We start from the raw sequence: 11242 nt of genomic DNA, 5'->3' as shown, positions 1-11242 counted from the left end.
TCCTACAGGATCTTCAAGGATCCAAGGAGAGATGGTGGCAACTCTAATGCGAAGACCTTTCGCGCTTTCGAGCGAGCGTGTAACACGGTGGGTGGAATGTTACTCGAATACAGGCCTGGCGGGGGAATCGGCTAGCTGGCAGGGGAATAATAACGAGCCGGACGACACGGAGCGAAGTCAGAGAGCGGACGAGGCTTTATAAATCGCGAGGATGTTCGCCAGTGCCGAACCAGTGACACCTCGACCGCGATCGATCGTACTGCTGGAGGCGGCAGCCGATTCCATTAAATCCGCACGACATCCACGTGCTCGGCGCGAAACGATCCGCGAGTGTTCAGTTTCTGTCAGCCTTCGAAGGACAGGATCATCCGGGAAGCTTTCGCAGAGTGATTGAAACAGAGTGAAAGAAGGGTGTGCAAGAGTGGAAATCTCGTGGTTGCAACTGTGTCTCTAGTAGGACACACGGACGACGATCGATCTATCCAGCTGAGTTGCTTCGTTTGAAGCGTAAGTGATTAATTGTACTATACTTCTTTTCTTCTTCTTCTTCTTCTTCTTCTACTGAGAATCTTTAGAATCTTTGGAACGAAAGATGATAAGGGAATTCTATAGAATGAATCGCGTTTAACGAGATACTACGTATTTTATTTCCGTCCAGATATAACGGAAATTAATCTGCTGAAAGACTATGAAATACTTAAAAGTTTATTTGCAATTTTATTACGCTCTGTTTTAGTTAAAGCGGAAGTATAGCGCGTAGTGTTTATCGATAAGTTGACAAAACAAATTGTTAATGGATTAGAGATGTTTTGCTAGATTATAGTCTGATGATAAGCAGATAAATTCCTTGTTTTCGAGGATTTATATTTTTTCATTTATACTATAATTTATATTTATTCTTGAAATGTGAGTAGGTACTTCCTTCTTTTTATGTCGATGAACCCCTGTTAAAAAGTTACACTCCATATTGTTTATTCGTCCACGTGAGCTTTTATACTTACACGTGAATAACCGATGTTTTATTTTCTGAATATACAATCGTATTTTATTAAGAAATTAGATCATGGAAATGGTAAAAAGTAATTCAAGAATTAATTGTTGAATTTCATTACAAATACATCACTCAAGCCATGTGTTTCTCTGTTATTCGACAGAAATTTCTTAATAGTACAATATTTTGCTTTTATTGTTGTTACTATTCCATCAGAGAATTAGAAAATTAGTCATTCAGAATGAAATATCGATTAATGCCAGTACCAGTCGTCTACTTTCCAGTTTCGGTACCAAAATGGAAACCTTTCTCAACGAAATTCAAAAATCCATTTACAACGAGATATCTTTTATTACCGAATCCTCGATTACAGATCTAACGATAAATCTCCAGAAAGAATCGCATTTGAGCTGTTCGCCTTCCTTAGATTTTCGTGTTGCGTAAGCACTACGAGGAACATGACATTTAAGATAACATTTCAGCGTGACATAAGCGAAGCAGTATAAAAAAGTAGGAACAAAACAAACGGTGTTTATTTGTATTAAGCACCGTAAAATCACGAGAGCTGCAGTTTCGTTTTAATTATTCCTACATGCTTTTTTACAATTCTTTTCATAATTATCTTCGTGATTCATTATCACTAAAAAAAGACTTTTTTTTTCACTTCATTTTTATCATATTTCTATATGCAAATAAACTATTAAAAAGCATACATTGAACCAAGTAAGGTTCGTTAGAAGATGTTGAATAGATTTGAGAAGAAAAGTGCAATTAGCGTTGAGTGTTTGTTCGTATATATGTAAGAAAATTACCGTATCGGAGTGAAATAACTTGCTAGCATTCCAGTAGAACGGTTTTATACGTTAATGGTTATCCTTTTTTTTTCTTTCTTTTACGTCACAAGTGCTGCGGATAATTTCTTACTGTGCAAAACAAATCGCCTAAGTGGAACGTGTCACATTTTCTATCGACTAAAAAAATACTGAATGGTATAATAAGAACTACTTTTCCTATTCATTTAGCCATCTGTTTCATAAATGTTAGATTATGTGTAACTCTACTGCTTCTTCGATGACACTGCATATTTTTTTTTTATTTTAATACATTCAACGTCTTGAGTATTCTTAGTGCATAACAAGTACTATCGTGAATTAATGGTTAACTGTGTTTAACGAGGATATCTTGAAGAAAAATTAATGCAGTGATATGTACTTGCAAATATCAGTTAACGTAAAAAGTAATTAGTGAGGTACGTGAAAAATCTGTTTCTGAAATGTTTCATGCACGATTGATGGCATAAAATTAAACGTGCGTTTCATTATATAAATTTTAAAAATTTCGTGGATTATTTGCCTTTTAAATGTTTCACTTCATCAGTTGTATAATATCCAGAGGAAATCTTTTATTTGAATAAAATTCTAGGTCGTTTTATAAAGAAAAATAATTAACTTTGTATGTATTTACATAGAAAATTCGAAAGAGATACATTGTTACGATAATTAAATTGAAATATTATATAGAAGTTTAAATTATGTTAATTCTGATACCATTACGTAATTTTATTAAAACAGATCAAAGGATAAGTACATAATATTCTGTATAAGCTATTTTTCTAAATATATTTATGTAAAAACTTACAGTAGAGATAATAAATCAATAGTATTTTTGTTTTTATTGTTATATATTAATCTTTTAGCTACACATTACGTGTACTAGCACCTACTTAGTTAATGAGAATTTTTCAGGATCGTTCATTTGATATAATTGGAATAAAAATTCATATTTAATCTTTAATATTTCATATTCAATTATCTCACTGATTTCACCTAAGTCTTGATTTACTACTGCGAAATAATTGCATTAGCAATATTGGTAAATATTTCTCCGTTAAAAATTTATTAAATAGTAGTTAGCAATTTAACTCTCTTAAGTATTATATAGAATTAAAATCTGTTTTTTATCCAAGTCCACATTTTACCAGTTCATTTAAAAGAAAACTAATACGTGCAATCTTATCAGTATCCGACATCTAACTTTCAATATCATTCACATGTCATTTAATGCACAAAAGTATTTATTATCAATGTAAAAAGATAGTAGAAAAATGTCTTCAGATCACAACTTTCATTAAGAACATTCCATCACTTTAATCCGATCTCTAAATCCTCGGTTCATTTCGCTTCTGTTTCGTAAATTGAAAAAATCTCCTGCTTCAGCGGAGAGAACGTAATGTTTGCCACTTGCCAGTTCTCTGAAGACACGTAGAATCCTAGGCGTGCTACGTTTTTCCAACGAACAGTATTTCACCGCAAAACGAGGTTTTTTGGATCACGTTGAAAGCTTCGAAATTACAACGAACGAAAGCTCCACAAGTGAGCAAGGATTTCATCGGATACGGCTGATTGATACAACCTGACGTTAATCGACATTGCACTCCCAGCAATTAGGTTTATCGTCATTTTAGGACCGTGGAAGCGTAATATCTTCCAAGATACGTTAAGTTTACGTGGAAACTTTGTTCAGTTGCTGATTAATATTATTTAGTGTTTATTTTTATAATTCGTTGATTTTCATATATCTCCGTAAAAATTCGCGGGCCAAATTTGTATCTTCTACAGGTTTATCGCAAGGTGACTTTTAATACACTACAAAAAAAAAAAAAAACGCATTTTTTAGAAGCAATATTTCGCGAAAGCGTAGTTGGTGAAATAACGTCTTCCTATATTCAAATACTAAAACCATAAGTAATAAAACCTATTAATAGAGAAATAGAACGCGATTTCTGCGTCGCCTGCAGCTGGTGGGTTAATTTTACTTCACATTACTCGAATGAGTTTAACATAAAAAATGTGCTTCACGATACTTGATTCGTTCTTATTACTATTACTCCACTAATTTTCCTATAAAAAGAGTAAATACCTAACTTGCACGCAAAAACTCTTCTTCTCATTGCAAACTATAGCCGAGGTTATTTCGCAGTGTCCAATTTTATAAGTATTTCAAATTTTCTATTATTTTAATAAAAAGTGTAGTTGTCGAAGAATTGTTTGAATGTTTATGATTCTATCACCATCACCCACAATTTCACCAACTTTATTTACAACACTGTTATAACGGATAAAAGATATTACGAGAAGTGAGAAATTTCAAAATGAAAGACGTTCTATTTATTGGTACCATTTTATCTGGTAGCTTGGTGCAAATGAAATCTCGTTTTTTCAACAGCTGAAATTGGAGGTTAATATCATATGTGTATTAAATTTTGATCGATCGGATAAATTTAGCATTTGAAGAAGGTTGTAGAAATGTTAGGACACTTCAACGTTGATGTGTGAAACTCAAGATTAGTGACTTTTCATTGGAAATGAGGAAACACAATCCTCGATAAAGAGTAAGAAATTATGGCACTCCTCCCCTATTCACTATTCATTTCTTCAAACACCTGAACAATTTTTTCACAAATAAAATTATTCCGAAATGAAGACACTGTGAAGGCAGCTTTCGAAGAAATTTTTCATTCAAGAAATAATGATTTTTATAAATTTGTATAGAAATTACTTCGATTAACCCTCATCCGTCCCTCAGTTTCGCATCTTAATAGGTCCCTCGGTGTTAATTTAACACAATGGTAAAAAATCAATTAAATGAAAAGATAAGTAATTAATTTTGTAAATTCTTTTATTATATATAGAAAATAAACGAAAAATGTTTTCTACAAATAGCCGAATAATACACTTTCACCCGAAAAGTGTGTCAAATTGTCACGAGGGACGGATAAGGGTTAAGAAGTATAGAAAGTATTGAAGAGAAACACTTCTTTACCGGAAAAATGTGTCAAATTGACACGAGGGACGGATGAGGGTTAAATACATTTTTTTTTCGAAGAAACACCACGTATCTAAAGTTTCCTTTAAAAAAAAAAACAACGTTTCACATGCACCAATCTAATACACGAAACGTACATCATTTTCACACCCGTTTTCTGAAGACCACCAACTTCTTTCCAACAAACCATCACCTCAAACTAAACTTCACTCATACCGCACGTGCCGCATTTATCTCCCGAACCCATTGAAACTTTCCGCTCCTTCCCCGTTCAATTGTGAAGAATAAAAATTTAAGTAACGTCCGGTGAAAATGAAATCCCTCACGAAGTACACACTGAATGCAACAGAGTCTCCCGGCGCGGAGTGTTCGAAACGAAACGGTACACGTCCAGAGGAGCACGAGGAACGTGTCCGTAACGAACGGTAGCCACAAGTCCAGCAACGTCTGTTCGTTCCCAAAAGATTTGCAACGTGCAGGACAGGGTTACGAGCGGAGAAAGCACGGCACGAACTTGGCTGCCGTTGCATCGATCGTGGCAAATTGGATTGCCGCTAAAACACCAGGGTTATCTTACGGCTTACGCGATATTGTGTTCAGTGCCGTTGGGAACGATACAAAGTTCGGTAACGAGAGTGAATTCTGACGTTCCACCGGACCGGCGTGCACCTTCTCTGCTAGCCAAGGGAACGTGATTATTGGCCACGGGATATGGCACATGCAATCGGTCGTTTATCGTGATTAACGAAAGTCGTCGTCGACTAACGAGACCACGGACGAGCCTACGTCACGTGTGCGGGATTTAGCGCTTTTTATCGAGCTATCGAATTGTGAGTACCGTTACGATGTAAGTACAATATACATTGTAACATGTTCCATGCCGACAGGTTTGACCAAAACGTAGAAACAAAGATAAAGAGTCTGAGAAAATAATATCGATAGAGTTGAATTATTGTTGACACTGTGATCCTACTTTGCGCGTATTTTGTGTGAGAATTGAGGCCAAGAATATTCTCTTCCGTTTAATCGAAGTTCCATTTGTGAAAAGTATCGTATAAAGTATGGGCTACTGTGTCAAACCATGGAATTGGAGTACTGATTTATGTTGCCGCACTTAGGGCAGTACACTGCACTTCACTTTGGGATTTTGTATAATAAAAGAACGACGACTTATGAATGACGATCATTTGCAAGTGGAAAGTCTGCAAATGTTAATTACTATTTAGAACATTTGGAGTTTTTTCCTGTGTCTGAATAGCTATTACCCCTTTTGCTTATGTATTCCTTGATCTAAAATATACCACACAAGGAGTACATATTAATCAATGTACATATCATCAAACTAGTATCATGGTACTTTGAAGTGTTTTCAACCACAAAAAAATATGCAATTTCATTGCTGAACATCGACTTTTTAATTCACAGTGGGAGGGTTAATATTTTATAAAAGTGTCTCGGAAGGCAAAGCTAGAGCTAGCAGGTTTCAAACGTTCAGGTCCTTCGATGGTCTCGACACCTGAAACATGTTTGCTTTAACTCCTGACCGATTTTACGACCTTGTTATATCATGGCACGTACTGTGCCATCAATGATACACGCAGCACGGAACGTGTTACATGGCGAGGCTAAGATTGTACTGTGACCACTGATGATGGACGTGATTCGTTTGTTGAGGGCGAATTTGGTTAGTGAAATTTGATGAATGAAAACTTGGGGAACCGGTGGTCGAGGATTTGGCAGAGTGCAGTTTGATTAGGAACGAACACAACTAATTCGGAAAAGGGGTAGAATTTTTATATTTAAACGTACACTATCAAAGTTTGGAATCACTATGCATTGGAAGTTGTACAAAAATTGACAGAAAATGTTCACAACTTTAAGAATATTTTATCATGCAAAGCGATCGAAAGGAAATGGATTGCTATTGCTGCCATAACACCAATTTTAAATCTATAAAGAATTAGTGGCAGATTCAATATGGGTGTAAACTGGCAAGTTGTTCCAAACTTTTGACCATAGTAAGGGTGAAACTTGTTGAGGCCTCAGTTAGCTTGTATCTATTGTATTCTCATTCTGTTTGAGAAAGACTTAGAAATTGTGAGATAGTGTTATACAATATAGACGCAAATGAATATTTATTAAGTACTACATTTGTTACTGTCAACGTTAGAGTATCTTCCAAAAAGGGAGAAAATTATAAAATTCGCTACTCAAGAGTGGTAGAAGTTTCTTTGGTGATTTAAACGGATAGTTTAAATTTTAGGAGATTATAAAATTTTTGTTAAACGATTTACACATTCTTCTTATTTTTCAAAATATTGAATGCTTTGAATTTATATTAACGCAACCCTTAGTCTTATTCTTGGAACATTTAGAAATTCTGGTTGGATTATTCGCGATTTTCCAGTTGTACAATAAGTTATTGCGTGTTCTTGATAATAATTTATATTTCTTCTAACGAAATATTAAAAAATTAATATCTCCGTACCTTTGAGTAAGCAAATATTAATATTTCTTATTACAAAATTTGTGATCGTACACCATATTAATGATTTTTAATTTCTGAAACATTCTAAACAAATGAATAATACTACAACCAACAACCGATGGAATAATTTTTGACAACGGTTTCTGATAATATATAGTTCCATTCTATTTGCTTAACAGAATTACGAATGCGAATTAGGTGAACGCGAATCGATCAGGCATCTAATTTTCACGTGCATCCAATAACTAACAGGTCTCGTTATAATTCCTTGCAAATATTCGCCTCATAAATGATCATTAAGATTGCCGTGGAACGTATCGGAATTTGTATTATCGATACAGTGATGCAATTAGACATATTGGATATATACCGATCATCAGCCTTTATGTGAAACTGGTACGGAATATTAAAATTCATTAGTTCCTGCTAATTTATTATATTATATTACTCGAATAACTATCAATGATGTTCCTAATACATATTAAATACATTTCTTAAAAAAAAAAATTCTACTGGGAACATAAACAAAACTGACGTGTGAAATAAATTCAACACAATTTTTTTAACAGATACACTCTTCGTGGAAACGGAAATAATAAATGTTTGGAAAATATTTTCGTCGGAACATTTTTTTTGCAAAGGGAAAACGAAGGATATAGTTGCATGGAAATTTGTTCGTTGCAAAAGCTGTGTCATGTTAAATGCAATGTTGTTAAAAGTTTTTGTAAATACGCGTATGAAAACGATTTCAGAATATTCTCGCTGAAAAAGCGATGTGTGCAGTTTTTTTTTCATAATTCTCCCGAGCAAAGTTAACAGCGAAAAATACAGCGCTGTTAAAAGTTAATGTAACTAAAAAGGTGCAATAAGTTGGGTGGCCAGTGTTCATGCAGGTATACCTGGTGTCGTAGATACCATGAGTTATTGGAAAAGGCGAATTTCCGAATGAATTTTTGCAAAATTTATTGCATATGTAATTTATATTGTTGTTCGTTCGTTAAATAATATCTACTAGTACATCTGCGTGGAATTATGCAACAGATCATATTTTGGAAGAACAGTAGGTACATATTTAAAAACTAAATATGAATAATTTTGTAAAAAGATAAAAAGGTAAAAAATAAATAAATCATTTTCCTATATATTATTTTCACAATAGATTTCTTCGACTAAATGTGTTTATCATTTCCTCTTTACAAATTATGTACTTTTTAATTTATAAATGAATCGTGTTTGAATCAATAAATGTGATTATTTTATTTAACGTAATTAAATGTCATCTATTAATCGGTTAAACTTAAATCTGCACTTCTTTAAATACAAGCTGTGTTTCATTGAACTAAGTGACGATATCTTCTTTTTTTTATGGAAACCTGAATTTCTGTTTCTTAGTTTCATCTTTAGGTATCGTTTTACTTCCTGTTTACGTATACGCCTGTCATAAACGCTGACACGTCTAAAGTGGTCAGAATTTATTAACCTTTACCTGTTTAACTTGATTTCTCAAGGAACTTTCAACTTTCAAACCGGTTAATTTGCAATATTGAATCATAATTCAAAAATAGAGTCAAGAGGAACACCGGTTTTAATAACAATACCGAATATTAATTAACAAGATAAACATGTAACAAAGTTACAAATATTTCAATTCATAAATACAAAATTATGACTTATCAGAATGACTTTGCTAGACTATGCCACGATTTGTAAGAGTTAAAAAAAAAATTTATTCCTACGTTGTTTAAATGGACAATGAAGTATTTTTGTAATGATCTAGATTTCTAAATATAAAATATTAATCCTGAACGTCCCCGTGGTTTTAAGTCGTACACTTATAAAAAAAACAACTCCATTTTATTTAAAATAATTTCCATAATGTTCGACACAATTTTGCCAACGTATTACAAAAGTATATGAAAATCCAAATCTCTAGGAGAAAGAATCTGCTGAAAGGTGTTTTCAACATCCTCCTGTTTCCTAAATCGTTTTTGCGTAAGGAAACTGTCACGTGAGCGGAAAAAGTGAAAATCGGTTGGAGATAAATCAGAAGAATTTAGAATACTTCAATACCCAGTTGATGCAATTTTTATACAGTTATGATTACTACGTGTGGTCTAGCGTTGTCATGCATAGAATAGGATCTTTTCTGTCCATCAGAGCCGGTTGCTGTACCTTCAGTTTTTGGTGAACGACCTCCAATTCGTTACTGCATGACTCTGCATTGATAGCGGCACGCGGTTTTCGGAAACTATAGTGAATCAATCCCGAAGTAGATCATGAAACTGTGAGCATGATTTTCGCGGGTGTAAACTAGGTTCGAATCGGAGAGATTCAGATTTTAATGTAAACGGAATTAATGCTCTTGTGATACGTTAGCAAAAGAGTATCGAACATTGCGAAAGTTATTTTAAATAAAAATGTTTAATTTCAGTACAGTCATGTTTCTTCAAAATAAATGGCTTAAAACTTCAAACCCGGGGAATTCAGGATGATCTAATAGAAACATCAATGCCTCGTGTCGTATACTATCTTACCGAAGATAACGTATTATTTACTCACCTAAATCATTCTAATTTTCAATTACTCCAGTATTGTGTTTCCAAAAAAAATATTCTTCCACTTCGACAGGTAATCCACATTTGCTGTTACATACTTAATTTACCCCAATAATAAGAAAGTAAACATTACACACTTGAATGACTGGACACGTTTCCATTCAACATACAACACTTATCAATCTTCGCGATGGAGTTCCACAGAACAGCCATGATTCTTCTTACAGTCTTCCGGCCGATATTCGTGACTGTTCGGTATCGTGCGACGTCTCATTTGTACACCGAGCAAGTTGTGGCACACGAGGTCATTACACGAATCGATGATTCGGCTAGCGCGAGACCATAAATTCTGCCACGTAATATCGATTCCTACCGAGTGATACGCTCCCGCTGTTATAGCTGACACACGACACACGCGTGCTGCGCAATTTATACACGCGCGAGCGCGGACAGACATGCACACGCGTTATTCTCAAATGTTTCCGAAATGTAATACACGGTGTATAACATACTACGCGTGAGGAATCAATTTTTGATTGGGACATATACACGTATCTGCTAATGCGCTGCGAATGACGGGGTCGAAATGCGTAAACGCACAATGAACGATCGATAAACACATTTTCTGACCGATTTATGCCGATCGATAGATGTTAAGATTTTGGATTTGTGATACGGATATCTAAAAGTATTTATGTTATATTTGAGTGACTCTTGTTCGATGTTCCTTTCTTTCTTAGCGTATTCGATACTCTTTAAGGCCAGACGTGGAGGCTTTCAGAAAGTGGAGAAGAGAGTCTGCGGTTTTGTAGCCCATATGGCTTGACGGTGCCTGGTTTCTAAACACTCAATAGCGATTGACGTGTCGTAAATTCACAGGGTAGTGCAGACGCAATTAGCCCAAGTTCAAACCACTACTTGCCCTTGGGACTAACTTCTCGCCAAAGCGAGCTGTACCATCGCCCTAAGGACAAGGGCAGTCTAGGGTGGGTGGTATGCTAGGGGACCAGGCAAAACTATTCTGGGGTGAGGAGTACGCTAATTTGCTCGTCACGTCACCGTCTCTGCCCTTGTAGGCGTAGAATTTGTATGAAACGTGTAGACTTTCAAAGGAGTAGGCAATAGTAAATAACAATATTACAGCATAGCGCGTGAACTATGTTCTTGTCCGTATTAATCAGTATTAATCAGTATTAATCAGTTTAGTAAAAGAAAATTTTGTTGAATTAATTGAAACAAGAATTCTATTAAGTAAAGTTATGTAAAATAGTAAAATATTAAAATTTGTGATATTTGATAAATATTAATACAATAAAAATACCAAATCATGAAAGATAACGATAGATATAAATTAATCATTAGTTAAAAGGAAGTACATTTCAT

General features: G+C 34.6%; 1 protein-coding gene across 1 annotated transcript in view; it reads left to right on the top strand.

Moving 5' to 3' along the window:
• Positions 1 to 223: 223 nt before the first annotated feature.
• Positions 224 to 11242, top strand: part of LOC108574467 (trichohyalin-like) — an 80045-nt gene continuing 69026 nt past the window's right edge. The window contains exon 1 of the mRNA XM_017937069.1: positions 224 to 507. The gene's annotated coding sequence lies outside the window, so the exon portion shown is untranslated. The remainder of the gene's footprint in view (positions 508 to 11242) is intronic.

The sequence above is a fragment of the Habropoda laboriosa genome, unplaced genomic scaffold (genome assembly GCF_001263275.1).
Source record: "Habropoda laboriosa isolate 0110345459 unplaced genomic scaffold, ASM126327v1 scaffold172, whole genome shotgun sequence".
NCBI classification, from domain to species: domain Eukaryota; kingdom Metazoa; phylum Arthropoda; class Insecta; order Hymenoptera; family Apidae; genus Habropoda; species Habropoda laboriosa.
This window is presented reverse-complemented; position numbering and strand designations above follow the sequence as displayed.